General features: G+C 36.2%; 1 pseudogene; it reads left to right on the forward strand.

Annotated features, from left to right (window-relative positions):
• Positions 1-8,122: 8,122 nt before the first annotated feature.
• Positions 8,123-10,733, forward strand: LOC141506229 (large ribosomal subunit protein eL6-like; annotated as a pseudogene).
• The last annotated feature ends 7,840 nt before the right edge of the window (positions 10,734-18,573 follow it).

The following is an 18,573-nucleotide window of genomic DNA, read 5'->3' on the forward strand; positions in this document are numbered from 1 at the left end:
AGAGAAAGAAATTCTGATGATTTGTGAGTGCTTCCTGAACAAGTCAGAAACAACTGGACTTAAAGAGTGCTGAGCATTTTATAATGATAAAACTGAAATTCCTACCATCATTCCATTTACCACCAATATTAACTGCCACTTAAGGGGCAAATAGAAACAAGATTCTTGGAAATAGCAAAGACCACCAGTCTTTCTTACATCTGGAGTCCCACGGCCATCATCTAGGGAAATAATCTCCATCCCTGCTACCACCAACACTAGATGTCCTAAATTTGTTCTTCACCTTCTCATCAGTGACAACTTTTGAAGATTATGAAAATGAAATTTTCACCAAGATACTTTGCACTGTCAAATGGATCAATGAATGTGTTTGTAATGGAAATGACACTAACAAAAATGCATTCCATCTGCCTTTTTGCTGCATGCTAAAGACCATTAAGTCTTTCCCCCCTCTAACTGATAGCTAAAACATCTGAGGTATTTTTTCCCCTTTTATTAGAATTGAGTTCCCTGAGAATAGAGACTGTCTTATTTTTTATTTGAATCTTCAACTTTAGTATCTTGCTTTGCACATAATGAGAACTTAATTTTAAAAAAATTCATTCATCTAACTTAACAGATAGGACACAGGTTGTCAGATATCTGCATTGTGAGATCAGTTGACTAGTTATTAAAGAAAAAACCTGAAAATTGAAAGGATAATGATGAATAGACAAGACATAACTATAAGAGTTTAATCAAAACTCTTGACTTTAAAATAATAGAAGGACAAAGGCTGAATTTTATTACCATAGTCTAGAGAAAACATTTAGCTGATATAAAACAGGCACTATAGTATGAAAACCACAAGAATTCAGAAACTTCATTAGCTAACAAATACTCATCTCTTTGCCAAGCAGATAGACATGAAAGCCAAGAGCATAATAAGTTTAAGAGGACCAAAGTGGGTAGGATGACTGAAGGTTAGGAAGTATCACTTTGCAAAATAGTAAAGTAATAAAGCAAAATAGACCAATCAAAAATAAAGACCAAAATAAGCTAAATAATCCTTAGAATGTTTGTAAATAGAATTTGACAAGTCACAATATCTCTAGGTCTGAGTTTTCTTATCTGTAAAATGTAATTAATACTAGGTCTTAGGGGGCAGCTAGGTGGCACAGTGGCTAGAGCACCAGCCCTGGAGTCAAAGGACTTGAGTTCAAATCCAGCAACAAACACTTCATAATTACTAGCTATGTGACCTTGGGCAAATTACTTGGCCCCATTGCCTTGCAAAAAAAATACAAAAAAAAGTAGGTCTTAGTTCAAAAGGTTATTATGAGGATTAAATACAGTAGTGTATGTGAATTTGCAAACTTTAAAGCACTACATCATTATTATTGTCCAGTGTGTTATATGAAAATGTAGAAATAGAATGAAAGATCATGTATAGAAGAGTGTCTAAACCTGCCCAAAGAAATCTATACTTGCTGCAACAATTTTAAAAGCACCAGGGATCTATTTTTAAGAGATCTCACAAAGAAAAATTTTTTTTAAAAGTACAATTACATCTTTTTTTTGTTATTTTTTTAATTTGATTCAGTTCTTCCAGACTCTTAAGATAGTGGATAGAGACTTAAGCATCTAAAAGAGCTGAACTCAGGTTTTATCCTAGACACTAGCATTATGACCCAGGGCAAGTTCCTTAATTTCTTTCAACTCAGTTTCTTCATTTTACATCTGTAAAGTGTTTTCAAAATCTTTAAAGAAAATGTACTCATTATTATTAACTCTTTGATGTTGCCTTTTTCATCCATTCAGTACAGTTCAAAACCTATCCATACCTCCTTATCTATGCAATTTCTGACCTTGTTCTTCCATAAATCATTCATAGAAGATTTACTCAAAAGTCCAGAGACTATTTCCTAAGTGTGTTTACATTTTGTGAGTTCCAGTTGACCACTTGGACTATCTTCCTATAACTCTTTTTTTTTTAAGTTGTTTTTTTTTTTTTCAAGGCAATGGGGTTAAGTGGCTTGCCCAAGGCCACACAGCTAGGTATTAAGTATCTGATGTCAGATTTGAACTCAGGTATTCCTGACTCCAGGGCCGGTGCTCTATCCACTACACCACCTAGCCACTCCATTACTCTTTCACACTCAAATAGCATATCTCTTTTTTCAATTGTACATTACTTCTATGATATCCCTACTCTGCTTATCCCTGGATAAATCTACAAAGCTGACCACAGGAAAAAAATATTGCCTTGCTCTTTATTTCTGAGGCCAAGGACAGTTTATCAAGCTCCTTTCTCTTCTTGATAGAAATAAATTTCCTTTGATCTACTTCAGGCCAACTACAAACCATTTGCAATTCAGCATAACTTCCCTTGCTTCTCTCTCTTCATTTTAATCTGTTTTTGAGGGAGAAATGCCTTATAATCGAGTTCATTTGGTATACAAAAGAAATTCTGTGAGTCAACTGACCTTTCCATGCCATGGTTTTTAATAATCTGAATAAAACTTCTATCTGATTTGTGAGTCTAAAGTTTGAGTTTCCTCATGATAATGTCAACATTGAAAATATGCTTCAGTCATGAAGACCATTCTTTAAGAAAGTTTTGTGTTGTTTTTTAAAGAAATATAGACATACAAGTTAGTAATTGTTGTTTTTGGCTGCCTTTTCCCAGAAGAAATCAATCAAATGGTAGTATCACTCCCAAGTAGTATTACTCCCAATAATATGTTTTTCTTTTTCATCGCCATAAAAATATAGCTAAGAAAGGGGTAAGTAGATGATTTTCAAAAATAGACTACATCTTCAGTTATATACTTTAGTGAGACATGTGATGTATACCACTCTGTTACAAAAAAAATTTATAAAACAAATGTAATGCTAAAGATGTTTCTTAAATATGATTTAAGTTCGAATAAGATCCTCTGATAAATGCAACCACAAAAATAATCTAAGAATCATTGAACAAAAATCACAAATAGTAAGATTTAAAAGAAGGAATAACGCATAATAATCGTTCTGTACAAATCCAAAATAAAGGTTTTTCCACCTCATAACATCCTCCATTTGAAGACGATTAGTTTACATGAAACCCCTGAATACCATAGCATCTGCTAAATAGGATTCAGTCTGAATAGTTTGTTCCATTTTTGGTTTAGCATAGGCCTTTTTCCTTCTTTTTCCTTTCTTTTATAATCTTTCCTTCTTTATAATCAACTTCTTCCTCATCTTTGCCTCTCAGAATCTTTGCCTTCAGTACAGATGCTCCCTTCTTTATAAGGCTATTCTAGGTCCTACCAATTAATAGTATACTCTTCTTTCATGTTCTTGTATTATGTGAACATATTGCATATCCTAGTACCTTGAGGGCAGGACTATTATATTTTTATCTTTATGTTATATGCTAAATTAAAAATATTGAGTTGAATCTTTACATAGCAATATGTTTTTAGGAAAGATGTTTTTATTCCTCCCATTTTTAACAATTAAAATTTTTAAGATACACTTTTTTTTTTAGGTTTTTTGCAAGGCAAATGGGGTTAAGTGGCTTGACCAAGGCCAACACAGCTAGCTAATTATTAAGTGTCTGAGACCGGATTTGAACCCAGGTACCACTGACTCCAGGGCCGGTGTTTTATCCACTACGCCACCTAGCCGCCCCTAAGATACACTTTTAAGAAAATGAGTAATAAAATTGACTTCAGAGATCATCAAATTAGTCTGCCTTCCTATTTAGTGGTAGAATTTACTAGTCTTAATTTTCTGATCACTAAACCCCCAGACAATACAGAACAAGCATGTGACCTTTTCTCGTTTTAAAAATGAATATAAGGGGCGGCTAGGTGGCACAGTGGATAGAGCACCGGCCCTGGAGTCAGGAGTACCTGAATTCATATCCGACCTCAGACACTTAATAATTACCTAGCTGTGGCCTTGGGTAAGCCACTTAACCCCATTGCCTTGCAAAAAATCCTAAGGAAAAAAAAATGAATATATTATCTTGAAACTTCCCAAACATTTTGTTTTGCCCCATGTTTCAAGAGAGTTAAGCAAAACTATTTTTAACATTATTTAACTAATAATATGTCAGCTTCTAAAGGATTAGTAAAAAAAATAGATATGTTTTTGATTTTCTTAGTTTATCAACAATGTCCCTGATACTTGGTCTGAACTTGTTGGTTTAACTTTTTATTGTTTTGAACTTTGTGTATATTAGTCCTTTGACTTCTCTTTCCTCTCTTACTTAATGCAATTACCCAATTTTTCTTCAAATTATCCATTCTGAGTCTTTCTTTATCATATAATAATATTCCATTTTATGTTTATGTCATTATTTGCCACACTATTCCCCTGAATGTTGGGTACATTGTTTCTAGATTTCTGATATTTTTGTTACATATAAACATTGTTATACCTGTGAGAAACATGTTTTGCTCATGCTGGTTTATATAATTCATATGGGTTTATCTAGATGTGACTCAAAGGGAAGCAAGAATAGGTATTTCTATAATTTCCTCCCCTCCTATTTCCCCAAATAAGAGTAGGAGGAGGAGCTTGAGGTAAGAGGCTGGTTAGTCTATTCTCCTCAGGGATGGTAGTATTAGAATACGATTATATCTATCTGTTGCTTTTAATATTATTAAGCTAGGGAAAATAGTCCTTAGTTTCAACTTGCTCTCCTGATCTTATCTTTTTTTGGGAGAAAAGTGTCCCAAGTTATATAACCAAGGTTTGAATCCTTACTACAACATATAATTTCCACAATAAACGTACATAGCAAATAACAAATAAACCTCTTTTTTTCCAAACAGATAACAAATAGCAATCAAAGAAAGTATACATGTGAAAATATATACAAGGGGAAGCTAGGTGGCACAGTGGATAGAACACCAGCCCCGGAGTCAGTGGGAGATGAATTTAATTCTGGCCTCAGACATTTAATAATTACCTAGCTGTGTGACCTTGGGCAAGTCACTTAACCCCATTGCCTTACAAAAAAAATACACAGAGAGAGAGAGAGAGAGAGAGAGAGAGAGAGAGAGAGAGAGAGAGAGAGAGAGAGAGAATATAGAGAATAATTGAACTCCAAGGTAAACCAAGAATATCCTAGATCTCACACAAGGAGAAACCCTCAGAAGACTTTTGTGCAGTAAGCTAGGAATACATATCGTTTTCAAAATACTGACTCCTCTAATGTCAACTTTTTCCTAGTTTTTTCCTCCCTTCAAGAACATGAAAAGAGTCTTTAACCTTGTGAGTTTCTTGAAACTGGACTATAGAAGACAAGAATCTCTTTTCTGTAATTCTTTTCAGTTCTGCTCCTTATATAGGCAAGAAACATTGAGCAATCAGTCTCTACTAATGAGAACAGAGTCATACAGATGGGTTTGGATCACATACGTTTGTGTCTTTTATTTTTATTATTGACTTATTTAAGATGTAAACCCAGTAGGGAGATCTATGGGTCAAAGGGTATGAATAGTTAGTGTTTTTCTTATATAATTCCAAACTATACCCTTTCTGGTCCTTCTGTTGAGATGATATCCAAGTCCTTGACATCCTGATTATCCTCCTGTAGAAAACACTAATCTGCAAGAATTCCTCCTTAACTATAGTGCCCAAACCAGAAAATATACTATATGGAGTCTATTGAGTAAAGAGTATATAGTAGTAATGTTTATTTCCATTATCTAGATACTATATTATTATTATTGCAGTTTAAGATTATGTTAAAGTTTTGGCAATTATACTGCATTGTTGGCACAGAGTCTAGAACTTAATAAAATTATGATTAACTTGTTAGAGAACTTCAAATTATTTTATGCACAAATATTTACATTCATTATCTGAAATTATTGGTCCTTTAAATCAATGATCTCAGGTGTGTGATCCATTGCACAACCCCAAAAGATACCACATCTACCAACTGGAGGGTAGTAAAATGGATCATAACTCATCCTCACCACAACAGCTAATACTGGGACTTCTTTCCAACATAACCATGCAACCCCTTCAATCTGTATCTCCCAACATTCTATCACTCAGCCTCCTTCCACAAATATTCAAGCTCCCAAGTTTTTGCATTTTGCTATTGTAACAGTAACTCCACCAGGATATCCACATGAATAGCTGCAGAGCTGCCACTGGGAAAATATCCTCCCTCCACCTCTATTCCACCACATTCTCACATTCTGTCCCCATATCAACTAATGACTGGCAGTTCCTTGTTTTTTAAAATGATTTCCTTCTCCTCATTCCTACATCCTTTTTGTTTTCATTGAGTCAGAATTAGTCTCACAGGATGAACAAGCAAAGATGGGTAATAATCTACACAGAATAAATCATTACATCAATTTTCTCTTCAAACCTAGCCCTCTTCCATAATTTCCTGTTATTTTTGAGGACACTATCATTTTTTTAGACACCTAAGTTCACAAATTCATTATTATCCTAGACTCCTCATTCTTTTCCCACATATCCATTCAGTTATCTTCACAACTTTTGTCATATCTTTTTCTTCACCCCACTCCCAGGACCATCATACCAGTCCATGTTGTCACTACTACTCTCCCTGACTTTTGCAATGATCTTTTTTTTTTTCCTCATTTCATTTTATAACAAATCAAATGTTTATAATGGGGTTAGATATTCTATAAGATATTACATCTTGCCTCAGGAAGATTAGATCATGGTAGGGAGTCATTCCTTTCACTCAAAAGAAACATAAGAAAAGAGCTATCCAGAATATCTTGTCACCAGCAAGCAATTAATGACTGAGAAAGAGTAGTGAGAAGTCTAATGAAATATTTAAGAAAAGATTCTTATATTATTTTGTTCTGAAAAGGGAATTGATGACAAATCTAGGAAAAGCTACTCAAGTCATCTGGTCTGATGCTTTGGCATTCAGTTATAAATAAACAGGCACGTTTATTTTGGGGGGAACAAAACTTTATTATTATTATTATTGTTGTTGTTGTTGTTGTATTAATTTTTCAACATTCATCCAATTGCAAATTTAATCAGACATTTTTTTACCACCCTCCCTCCACTCCCCCCGGCTCTTTGGTAGTGAATGGTCTGGTTAATGTTGTATGTGTACAATGAAAAACAAAACTCTTCTTTTTTAGAAAAATTTTATTTTGAGTTTTACAATTTTCCCCCATTCTTGCTTCCTTCCCCCTACTCCCCACAAAAGGCATTCTGTTAGTCTTTACATTGTTTCCATAGTATACATTGATCTCAATTCAATGTGATGAGAGAGAAATCATATCCTTAAGGAAGAAACATAAAGTATGAGATAGCAAAATTACATAATAAGATAACAGGGTTGGTTTTTTTTTTTCTAATTTGAAGGTAATAGTCTTTGGTCTTTGTTCAAACTCCACAATTCTTTCTTTGGATACAGATGCTATTCTCCCTCATAGATAGCCCAAAATTGTCCCTGATGGTTGCACTGATGGAATGAGCAAGTCCATCAAGGTTCATCACCCCCATGGTGCTGTTAGGGTGTACAATGTTCTTCTGGTTCTGCTCATCTCAATCAGCATCAGTTCATGCAAATCCTTCCAGGCTTCCCTGAATTCCCATCCCTCCTGGTTTCTAATGGTACAATAGTGTTCTATGACATACATATACCACAGTTTGTTAAGCCATTCCCCAATTGAAGAACACTCACTTAATTTCCAATTCTTTGCCACCACAAACAGGGCTGCTATGAATATATTTGTACAAGAGATATTTTTACCCTGAAAAACAAAACTTTTTTTTTTTTTTAGGTTTTTGCAAGGCAAATGGGGATAAGTGGCTTGCCCAAGGCCACACAGTTAGGTAATTATTAAGCGTCTGGACTGGATTTGAACCCAGGTACTCCTGACTCCAGGGCTGGTGCTTTATCCACTGCACCACCTAGCCTCCCTGAAAAACAAAACTCTTTTTTTATTAAATTTAATATTTAGTTATTCTCATTTTGTACAAATAATGGTTTTTTATACATTAATAAAATATTCTTGTTTAAGAGTAAAGAAAATACCCCCCCACACACAAAAAATAGACTCGCTTGAGTGACAAAGTAAAGGGGAGAGAAAAAATTAAAATGTAAATTAAAAAAAAAATAGTAATAATTGTAGGTATGGCCAGGTAGCGCAGTGGCGGAGCATCAGCTCTGGAGCCAGGAGCAACCGAGCCTATATCTGGCCCTGTACACCCAACAATCACCCAGCTGTGTGACATGCAAGCCACCCCAACCCCATTGCCCTGCAAAAACCAAACAAATAAAAAAAAAGACCCAAAATAAAATAAAATAGTATTAATAGTAAGGGTGGCTGGGTGGTGGACAGAGCACTGGCCCTTGAGCTAGGAGCACCGGGGTCCAAATCTGGCCTCAGACACCCAACAATCACCCTGCTATGCAGCCCCAGGCAGGCCACCCAGCCCCATTTGCTCTGCACACCCCCCAAAAATAATAATAATAATAATAATAATAAATGTGCTTCACTCTGTGTTCCAACACCACCAACTCTGTCATGGGTGGATCACATTCTTTATGATAAGTCCATCACAAAAGTTACTTCCATATTTTTCTACCATTGCCATTGCTGATCGCAACTCCCTCCTTTCGTATTTCTCCACTAACATGTACTATATTTTCTCTCTCCTTTCACTCTGACTCTGCTGTAGGGTAGCTGAGTGACACAGAAGATGGATCCCAGGCCCTGGGGCCAAGAGGCCCCAAGCCCCCCTACCACCCCTTAGGTCCAGCATCCACCTGGCCCTATGGTCCCAGACAGGCCATCCAAACCCAGCCCCTTGCAAGAAGTAAAAAAGAAAATGTGTTATATCTAACCACTCTCCTTCTATGGTCCATCCTCTCCTCCATTCACATCCCCACCCCTTTCCCCATCCCCCCCCCTTACTCCAGATGCCTATACCCCATTGAGTATATATGCTGTTTCCTCTCCAAGTCACCTCTGATGAGAGCAAAGATTCCCTCATTCCCCCCTTGCCTCCCCCCCTTCCATATCATTGCAATAGCTCATTGTAATAAAGAAAAATCTTATTATATGAAATATCTTGGCCTATTCCCCCCTCTCCTTTTTCTTTCTCCCATTACATTTCCCTTTTATCTATTGACTCCATTTTTACATCATATTTTATCTTCAAATTCAGCTTTCTCCTATGCTTCATCTATAAAAGCTCCCTCTACCTGCTCTGTTAATTGAGAAGGTTCATATGAGTATTATCAGTGTCATTTTTCTGTACAGGAATACATGCAATTCATCCTCATTAAGTCCCTCATATTTTCCCCTTCTCCTCCAATCTCCATGCTTCACCTGAGTCCTGTGTCTGAAAATCAAACCTTCTGTTTAGTTCTGGCCATTCCAACAAGAACATTTGAAATTCCCCTGGTTCATTGAAAGTCCATCTTTTTCCCTGGAAGAGGACATTCAGTTTTGCTGGGTAGTTGATTCTTGGTTGCATTCTAAGCTCTTTTGCCTTCTGATATATTATATTCCAAGCCCTGCGAGCTTTTAATGTAGTTGCTGCTAAGTCCTGTGAGATCCTGATTGCAGCTCCATGGTATTTGAATCGTGTCCTTCTGGCTGCTTGTAATATTTTCTCTTTGACTTGGGAGTTCTAGAACTTGGCTATACCATTCCTGGGGGTTGGATTTTTGGATCTCTTTCTCTGGGGGATCGGTGGATTCTCTCCATTTCTATTTTGCCCTCTGCTTCTAGGATATCAGGGCAATTTTCCTGTAGTAAATTCTTTGAAAATGATGTCAAGGCTTTTTTCCTGATCATGACTTTCAGGTATTCCAATAATTTTTAAATTATCTTTCTTATCTCTTTTCCCTTCTCCCAAGATGGTAGACAAAAACCCTCCAAAGCCTCCAAAGGAAAATAAGGTCAGAAAGGGAAAAAAAGGAAAGGAAGGCCAAAAAGGAAGATGGGGCTGAAAAGGTGGTGAAAAAACCTCAAAAGCATTGCAGTCGAAACCCAGTCTTGGCGCGAGGGATTGGCAGATACTCCAGGTTTGCAATGTATTCCCATATATGCTGCACCAAAAACCTGGATTGAAAGGAAAAAGAAAGACAGGGTGGCTGCTACTATCTCAAAGCCAGTTGGTGGTGATAAAAATGGAGGAAACTGAGTGGTAAAGATTCGCAAAATGCCCAGGTATTACCCTACTGAAGATGTGCCAAGAAAACTCCTAGGTCATGATAAAAAACCCTTCAGCCAGCATGTGAGGAAACTTTGGTCTAGCATCACCCCAGGCACAGTTCTGATTATGCTCACTGGCCGCCACAAGGGCAAGCATGTGGTTTTCCTGAAGCAGGTGGCTAGTGGTTTGCTACTAGTGACTGGACCTCTGACCATCAATCATGTTCCTCTATGAAGGACCCATCAGAAATTTGTCATTGCCACCTCTACTAGGGTTAACCTTTCTGGTGTAAAAATTCCAAATCATCTTACTGATGCTTACTTTAAGAAGAAGCTCCATAAACCCAGACACCAAGAAGGAGAAACTTTTGACACAGAGAAAGAGAAATATGAGATTACAGAGCAGCACAAGGCTGATCAGAAAGCGGTAGTCTCTCAGTTCCTGCCCAAAAATCAAGAAAATTCCTCATCTCCGTGGTTACCTGCTTTCTGTATTCTCTCTCTCTCTCTCTCTCTCTCTCTCTCTCTCTCTCTCTCTCTCTCTCCAATGGAGTTTATCCTCACAAATCAGTGTTTTAAATGCCTTGCAGAGAACTCTTATTAAAATATTTGGAATAGCACACAAAAAATTATCTTTCCTAGATCTGTTTTCCATATCAGTTGTTTTTTCAATGTGATGTTTCACATTTTCTTCTAATTTTACATTCTTTTGGTTTTGAAGTATTGAGTCCTGATTTTTCGTAAATTCATCAGTCTCCCCGAGTTCTATTTTTTGTCTGAAGGATTTGTTTTCCTCAGAGCGCTTTCTTATCTCTTTTTCCATCTGGCCAATTCTGCTTTTTAAAGCATTCTTCTCCTCAATAACTTTTTGAACTGTTTTATCCATTTGACCTAAGCTGGTTTTTAGCATGCTATTTTCTTCAGCATTTTTTTGGATTTCCTTGACTAAGCTGCTGACTTCATTTTCATGTTTTTCCTGAATCTCTTTCATTTCTTTTCTCCATTTTTCTTCTATCTCCCTCATTTGATTTTCAAAGTCTTTTTTGAGCTCTGTCATAGCCTGAGCCCAACTTCTATATTTCTTGGAGTCTTTAGATGCAGGAGCTTGTGCTTCCTCATCTTCAGACTAAGCATTCTGATCCTTCTTGGGCTCATATGAAAAATATTTCTCAATGGTGTTCCTCTTTTTCCTCTGTTTGCTCATTTTCCCAGCCTGAGCCCGGTTTTGGGGGTGCTTCCTGAGCTTTTGGGACACTTTGACAAGGATCTCAGTGTGTGAGGCTCTGTCCTCCCTCCTGGTCTGTGAATGACCATTGTCACTCCACACACACAAGGGGCTGAGGTGGGGGAGCCCTGTTGTTCTGTGGGGGGGCCTAGACTGCAATCAGGATCTGAATGTGGTCAGAATCCCAGAGTCCTGCTCCAGGGATAGAGGACAGAGCTCTGCATTCTCTCTTCACTCCCCTCCCTGGGCTCAATGGGCTCATACCCTGGGGGCTCCTGCTTACCAGCTCCACCTGCTTCTGTTCCTGGATCTGGGCTGCCTTAGCCATGCTGCTTGCTGTGTGCTCTGAGGGCTGGGCTTCACATGCTAGCTCTGGCAGAGGTCCCCCGCTGTTCCCCCAAGTTGTGCCTAGTGCTCCCCAGGCCTAGGTCAGGAAACTCCCCCACTGCTGTGAGCCATGACTCCCAGTGTCCTGGGACTGCCTCCAGGAGGCTGAAGTTCTTTTGCTCTGGTGGGCCGCCCCTCCAGTCCTGGAGATCAGAGCCTTTCTGCTCATTTCCAGGTTACCTTGAGTACGAGAACTGCCTCACTGGGCCTGTCTGCCTCACTGTGAGTTCTGTCTCTTGAAAGTTTAGTTAGAGTCCTTAGTTTATATGTTTTATAAGAGAGCGCCTAAGAGAGGATCCTCTCTTGTCACCATCTTGGCTCTGCCCCTCAAAACAAAACTCTTAACAAATATTCATAGGCATGCAAAACACAGTTGCACATTGACCATGTCCAAAAATGTTTTTTTCATTCTGTATATTTTGTGTATAATAACTAATATTTATAGAGCACATACTTGTGCCAGGCAGTGTGTTAAATGCTTTACAATGATCTTATTTGATCTTCACAACAACCCTGGGGGAATAGGTTCTATTATTTTTCCCATTTTTACAGATGAAGAAATTGAGACAGATGTTAAAGTGACTTGCTTGGAGTTACATAGCTAGTATCAGAGGTTGGATTTGAACAAGCTTCCCCGACTTTAGTGCCAGTGCACTAAAAATAGCCACTGTACCACCTAGCTACCTGTTAGGAGGTGGGCAGCAGTCTTTTTCATTCATCCTCTGAAATCGTGGCTTATCATTGTATTTATTTCAAAATTATTTTAAATAGGCACATTTCAAAATTAACTTGTATGTAATAAATGCATTTCTATACCTCCTGGGTCTTTCTGGGTAGTCCATCTTTTCTCTGATCTAAATAGTAGCATCATGCATCCTATTAGAGGTGAGGATCCATTTGGTCTATCTTTCCTTTTTTATTTTTAATTTTATTTTTCCAGTTACATGTAAAGATAATTTTCAACATTCATTTTCGATAAGATTTTGAACTCTATATTTTTCTACATCCCTTTCTTCCCTTCCCTTCCCTTCCTTTCCCTATGACAGCAAATAATCTGTTATAGGTACAATCTTGTTTAACATATTTCCACATTAGTTATATTCGTGAAAGAAGAATCATGACAAAAGGGAAAAATATATGAGAAAGGAAAGAAACATAAAACAAGTTTTTAAAAATAGTATATTTAATCTGCATAGTTCTTTCTCTGAATGTGTATGGCATTTTCTATCATAAGTCTTTTTAAAATCATCTTTGATCATGGTATTGCTGACAAGAATTTAGTCTATCATAGCTGATCATCATACAGTGTTGCTATTAATGATGTAATATACTGATTCGGTTCACTTCACTGTGAATCAGTTCACTTAAGTACAGGTTTTTCTGAAATCTAACTATTCATGATTTCTTATCAAACAATACTATTCCATCACATTCATATACCATAGTTTGTTTAATTGTTCTCCAATTGATGGGCAGCTCCTTAATTTTCAATTCTTTGCCACTACAAAAAATGTTTTTGTGCATGTTGGTCTTTTTTCCTTTTTAAAAAAAATGGTCTTGGGTAGCTTGGTGGCCCAGTGACCCTGGAGTCAGGAGGCCCTGAGTTCAAATCGGCCTCAGATACTTCCTAATTGCCTAGCTTTGTGACCTGGGGCAAATCACTTAATCCCATTGCATTAAATAAATAAAAAACTTTTTAAAAATGATCTCTGACACATAGACCTAGTTTGATACAGATTTATTTTGCAATGATTTGACTTGCCCAAGGTTAAACAGCTAGGTAATTATGAAGCATCTGCATTTGGATTTGAACTCAGGTCCTCCTGATTCCATAGCTGGTGCTCTATTCCCTGCTCCACCTAGCTGCCCTAGCAATCACTTTTTAATACTTCACCCTTATTGGTTTCTCTTCTCTCCAATCTATCTTTAATGCAACTGCCAATGATTTTCTTGAAACCAAAGTCTGACCATGTCAGTTCCTACTCAATAAATTCCAGTGGTTTCATTTTATTTCTAGGACCAACTATTATTTCATCTATTCTTTTTTTATTTCTATTTTGTGCATGTTTTATAATGCATATTATTACTAATAGTATGTGATCAAGAAAAGTTTAGAGACCACTGTTTTCTAAGATGCTGAATGACAATGTTGAAAATGTATTCTCCATAAGATAGAAAATAAGAGGGAAAGCAAAAATGACTACTAGGTGGAGCAATCCAGTTCAATTTTTCTTGTTTTTGATTTAATTCTAATAACAGGATTTGCAAAGATATGAAATCTCAATGAAGATTTCTCTCCTCTGCCTTTTTTGTTCTGCATGTGATTTTGTTAGTGTAGAGAACTCCTGATGAGTAAACTCCCTTTAACCAATGAAACAACTGTTCTTCAACTTTCAGACTAAGTGTTTCTTAATTTAGGAAAAATAAACAAAGTATACATTGTGCTTTTTGTTTTTTTAGATTGTAATAGTGGGAACCCGGGTAAAGGGAAACATTTAAACTGTTTAACTAATGATTATCTCTTAAAAGTTAGGAAGAAAAAGATAGACCTGTGAAAATTCAGTATCCTATTTGTTAGGCAGGGTAAGGTAATGCCTATTAAGTACTGAGGGGTATGCTCAAGGGTGTGATGACAATTATTTAACAACTGACTCCAGGAAAAAAAATTTAAGTAAAACACATTTTTAAGTTTAACCTTCATTATTAATATTTTCTCTTTACTTGAGTCTAGACAATCAACAAATAACTCAAGCCCTGATTTATAGTATTTGCCAGTCAATCTTTAGAACCAGTACCTGAAGTCTCCAGAACACCACATGAACTTATTCATTATATTTATTTTTCTAGTATTAGCATAAGAGACCACAGTATATTCTCTGCCAGCATCTTTTCATTTGTAATGGATGAAACTCTCATCCAAGAGAGACTGGTTGACAGAACTCATAAATATTAAAAAAGAGAAGTAGTACCAAATCAACTTTGGGAGTTGAGGGGACAACAGATTTAATTATAAAAAAAAAGATGGGGTGTGGCAGCTAGGTGGCACAGTGGATAAAGAACTGGCCCTGGAGTCAGGAGTACCTGGGTTCAAATCCAGCCTCAGACACTTAAGAATTACCTAGCTGTGTGGCTTTTGGCAAGCCACTTAACCCCATTTTCCTTGCCAAAAAAAAACCTAAAAAAAAAAAATAAGAGGGTTGGTCTAAATCTCTAAGGCCCCCTCTAGCTGTGAAAATTCTATGATTCCCTCTCCCCTTGATAGCCAAAGACAATTTTCAGCTTCATCTTTAAGATACTAAGAATTCCCACTTTCAGTTCTGTACAGAGGTATATTATGTTTTTCTCACTTTCCCTGTTATGTACTTTTCTTCAGAAGATATCTAAAAGTTTTAGTAGTAAGGTTATCAGAGATGCCTGACAATTGTTTTGCTTTTTTCTTCCAGTGCCTGGCATTTCTGTGCCTTTTGCAGATTAAATAAAGAACAACTCTGGACTATGTTTTCTTTATGATTAACAAAATTTTTTTTTCTTCAAAGCAAACTTTCAAATTTTTGTCCCTATATTTTGAACTGTATATCATTTCTTTGTTAAGATCCTTATATTGAATTAAGAGAATCCCAGTAACAGTTCCATATGAGGATATTCTCAAAATTATTAGTTTTATAATATTAGATATTATTTAAATTGAAAACTTGTTTTTACTTCCTGTTGAATTAGACAATCTATTTTAATTTAGAAAGATACTACCGGGGCAGCTAGGTGGCATAGTGGATAGAGCACCAGCCCTGGAGTCAGGAGTACCTGAGTTCAAATTTGACCTCAGACACTTAATAATTACCTAGCTGTGTGACCTTGAGCAAGCCACTTAACCCTATTTGCCTTGCAAAAACTAAAATAAATAAGTAAATAAATGAATGAATAAATAAATAAAATAGGAAGATACTACCATGAAATATTTTGGGAAGTTTAATTCTGTGATGATTTATTTCCAACAATTTTTTCAAAATTGCCCTATTCATTTCTAGTTCAATAGATTAAGATATTCCCCATTAAATTGTTTTATTATAATTCAGTCCTAGATGTTTAAAAAAATAGAGCATTTTTGTAACAGATAAAAAAATGGTACAGTTTTTTAGTACACACACATCAAATACTGAATATATGTTGTCTTTCCTCAAGCCACAGCAGGGCAATCCTTTGCGACTAGGCAAAACCCTTACTATATTTCCAAACATGGAGGAAGTTATAGGATTCTAATCTTCCTTATGAACTCCAAAGATCCTTTTTCTCTTCTCCCCATCTATATTCCCTGCTCTTTATCAAGTAAAGGGAGAATTTTGTAAATTATAAATCTATTTCAACTTCTACCAATGAAACAATCTGAAGATAAGGACCAGATGAAGGGAGATAATTTCAAAAACCTAATGGAATTGACATGAATATTCATAGAAAGAGTTCATGTTCTCTTAGCATGATTAATAGTATTTATGGATTTGATATAAATAAAGGCAATAGTAAAAGACAAGCATAATTGCAAATTCACTTGCCATCATGGGATAAAGGGAAAAAAAACCTCAGAATTAGTCAAGTTAGTCTGTCTAAGCTTTGAAATACTAGAAGAAAGACTTTTGTTTTTGCAGGTAGGCACATAAAAGATGATTTGTGCTAAAACTAGTGTAGTTCTTAAAATTAAGTATATTATTTACTAAAGCAATCCTTTAATTAAAATTCTTTGCTTTATTGCTTTCAGCATAAGTACATGGTACAAGAGAATTATTTGAATAAGTAAATTAGTAATTTATAAGTAAATTAAAAATATGTAGTATATTATGTATTATGTGCCAAGTCTGTTTGTACATTTGTTACAAAGTAATTTCCTCCTTAGCAACAAAAGGTATCAATAAAAATAAAAATAATTCAGCAAGATAAACCTACTGAATTAGCTTTAAATTACACTACAACTTTTGAGATACTCTGTATTAAAAGCTTAACTTTTATTGTTGTTGTTCAATCATTTCAGATTCTTCATGATGCCATGTGGGGTTTTCTTAGCAAAGATAGTGGAGTGGCTTGCCATTTCCTTTTGCAGTTCATTTTATAGGTGAGACTGATGCCAACAGGGTTAAAATGACTTGTCCAGGGACACACAGATAATCTGAGGGCACATTTGAACTCAGGTTCTCCTAACTCTACATTCAGTACTGTTATCTACTGCATCACCTAGGTACCCCTAGAACAATAACTAGATCTGACACTATTCAAAATTGTGAAATAAAAAGTTTGCCTCTGTTACCACAAGCTTATCTTTTCTACATTTTGCCCTGACATTTTGACTTCCTACTCCACCCACATATAAGGCTGGTACTGGCCATATTACAAATTTCTTACACTTGGTACACAAATACCAAATAGAGCCCCACAGAGCCCTCTTCTGGGTCTAGTACTTAATGTTTTCTTTAACAACATAAAATGGAGGTAGAGAATTGCTTGTGATGAGTGGAAAGAACCCTGGTTTTGGAATCAGAAGATCTGGAATCAAAACCTGTAGTCATTTACTATCTTATGATCTTGGGCAAATCACAATTTTTCTGGACCTCATCTATATAATAATATATTTGAGCTATCTGATGTCAAAGGTTCCTTCCATCTCTAAAACAATGATCCTATGGTCTAGATGTCAAAATGTACTGGTATTTTTATAGGGAAAATTAGACATCTTTAAATAAAAGGTGGTTAATGCAACGGTTTGTTGGACAGATACAGTTTCTACTCAGTAACACAGTAACACAGAGCCTGGGTTTTTGATTCAGTATAAAAATGATTTGGAGCATTTAGCAGTGTGGTCTAAATAAAGAGTTGAGATATAAAAAGAAAAATATGTTAAGAACACAGTGGGAACAAAGCTTTAAATGTATATTCATATAAAAAGTTGTGTTTATCACATGTCTCAGGATGAGAGCACTCAACTAATATTCTTAATGAGAAGTTGAAAAAGACTTCTTGTGTTAACTTTGGGAAGACATGAGAAAGAGTTGAATAGGATGGTTGGAAATCTGCACAACTGAAAAGGACCAAGGAGATCACATTTGATTATCTTCATGGAATAAATCTGAAACAGGAATTGTGTATTTGTTGGAGGTAGGAGTTATTGTCATTTTTCAAATATCGCATTTACAGGGCGGCTAGGTGGCACAGTGGATAGAGCACTGGCCTTGGAGTCAGGAGTACCTGGGTTCAAATCTGACCTTAGACACTTAATAATTACCTAGCTGTGTGGCCTTGGACAAGCCACTTAACCCCATTGCCTTGAAAAATCTAAAAAGAAAATCACATTTGCTCTTGCCCACAAGGAACTGACTGCTCTTTAGAAGAAAAAAGTTAAATTGCAAATCAGAAAAGCGCAAAGTCAACATGGGTTATAGAAGTACAAGGAGACAGCTAAATCTTAAAGTGTTAAGTATGTGGGAATTGCAGAGAGTAGGAGGTTGATATAATGTTAATAAATGTAGCACAAGATGAGAAAAGAATGTACTTTGGGGGCAACACTAGAGAGTGGAAAGAAATAAAATATGACCATATTATAGAGAACAAGGCAAAAACATTTGACATTTTTAAAAACATGCAACACGGAGGTTATTAAAGCCCAAGAGAATTTAATTCAATACATTTATTTAGAGTCTACTTGTGTAATAAGACTAAAAAAAGCTGTTTTAGTATAGTACTTATTTTACTCCTCCCTGAACTTACATTCCTACTTTAGGTTTCCAAAGTGGTTGTTGCTTCCAGATTCTGCATCACTTATGTGGC

Source organism: Macrotis lagotis, chromosome 1 (assembly GCF_037893015.1).
Source record: "Macrotis lagotis isolate mMagLag1 chromosome 1, bilby.v1.9.chrom.fasta, whole genome shotgun sequence".
Taxonomy (NCBI): domain Eukaryota; kingdom Metazoa; phylum Chordata; class Mammalia; order Peramelemorphia; family Peramelidae; genus Macrotis; species Macrotis lagotis.